Here is a 1,670-nt window from a genome sequence, read left to right on the forward strand (position 1 = left end):
CTAACTAAAAGAATATCCTGAATTTGATTCTGGAAATCGATTAAGATGAACAGAAAGAAGTTCAATAAAACACAGGTAACAGTAAGCAGACTAATAGGTGAATAGATACACACACACACACACACACACACACACACACACACACATACACACACACACACCTGTATATTCATAATGAAAGAAAGGTCTTTCATCGCATCCATTATTCTGCTGCCTTACCATTACCTTGATAATGATTTCAAATTTTGGCACAAGGCCAGCAATTTCGGGGGAGAGGGTAAGTCGATTGCATCAACCCCAGAGCTCAACTGGTACTTATTTTATCGATCCCGAAACGACGAAAAGCAGAGTCGAACGGTGAACTCAGAGCGTGAAGACGGACCAGAGGCTGCTAAGCATTTTCTCCGGCGTGCCAACGATTCTGCCATCTCACCACCTTTAACATTACCTTATTAATAGTTTCTGATTCAGGCACAAGGCCAGTCCTGGAATCGAGTCCACGGCCTTATGATCGTAAGTCCAGCAGTCTTACCACTAGGCCATATACCGTCGAACTTTTTACTAAGAAATAAAGAGAAAGCCTCGTAGTTGTTCACAGTATATTTAATAATTGCAATAACAGTTGCTGTAGTAGCATTAATAATAGTAGTAGTAGAGGCAGTAGTAGGATTAGTAATTGTAGTAGTAGTAGTAGTAGTAGTAGTAGTAGTAGTAGTAATAGTAGTAGTAGTAGTAGTAGTAGTAGTAGTAGTAGTAGTAGTAATAGTAGTAGTAGTAGTAGACATTGGAATTAAAGTAGTAGTAGTGGTAGTAGCAAAAGCAGTAATAGTTGTTGTAGTAGCATCAGAAGGAGTTATAGTAACATCAGCAGCAGTATTCGTAGTAGTGGTAGTCCTAGAATAAAAAAAATGGAAAAAGCTAAGTAGATTTAAAAAGAAAGACGAAGGGCAGAAAAGAAAAAAAAAACGTCAACAAAGACAAATAAACAAACAAGTAAACAAATATAAATAAATAAACAGACAAAACAAATAAACAACCCCCTCCCCTCAGCAACTCAAAGAAATTCAAAGAATGAGATGTCTTTGTTATTGTTTTTTTTCAAGAATATAATGAAGAGAGTTGAGTAATTGACATCAGATGAAATCTATGACCAGTTGTAAAATGGACCAAATAAAATTAGTCAAAGTATAAAACAATAAAAAATAATTAAAAAAAACACTGAAGAGTGTGTGTGTGTGGGGGTGCGGCTAGGGGTTGAGGTTAAGGTGGGTTACGTTTGGGTGAGATCCCTTTGTGGAAGTTTCTCAATAATTAAAAAACAACAACAATGCATGATATAATTTATTTGAAGAGTGAATGAGAGAAAAAGTCATTATCTAAAATACACTTGATGAAGCGACTACTTGAGCTCTGAGTGTTTATTGCTTTTGGTTTTGTCTTCTTCTTTCTTATCGATCTCTGAAGAAAGAAAAAAATAAAGAACAAATCTCTCTACTAGTAAGATTGGAACTCAGATTTTAGAGGCAAACGGTACCGAAAAAATCGCAGAAATGGATTGAGAGACGGTAGTGAGCTGGCAGAGTTGTTTGTACGTCGGGTAAAGTGCTTAGCAGTATTTCGTTCATCGATACGTTCGTCGATATATATATATATATATATATATATATATA

At 35.9% G+C, this 1,670-nt stretch overlaps 1 long non-coding RNA gene across 1 annotated transcript in view; it reads right to left on the reverse strand.

Moving 5' to 3' along the window:
- Positions 1 to 11: 11 nt before the first annotated feature.
- Positions 12 to 1,670, reverse strand: part of LOC106870793 (uncharacterized) — a 31,865-nt gene continuing 30,206 nt past the window's right edge. Inside the window, exon 3 of the long non-coding RNA XR_001409574.2 lies at positions 12 to 894. This is a non-coding gene — a long non-coding RNA (uncharacterized LOC106870793). The remainder of the gene's footprint in view (positions 895 to 1,670) is intronic.

Source organism: Octopus bimaculoides, chromosome 15 (assembly GCF_001194135.2).
Source record: "Octopus bimaculoides isolate UCB-OBI-ISO-001 chromosome 15, ASM119413v2, whole genome shotgun sequence".
NCBI lineage: Eukaryota > Metazoa > Mollusca > Cephalopoda > Octopoda > Octopodidae > Octopus > Octopus bimaculoides.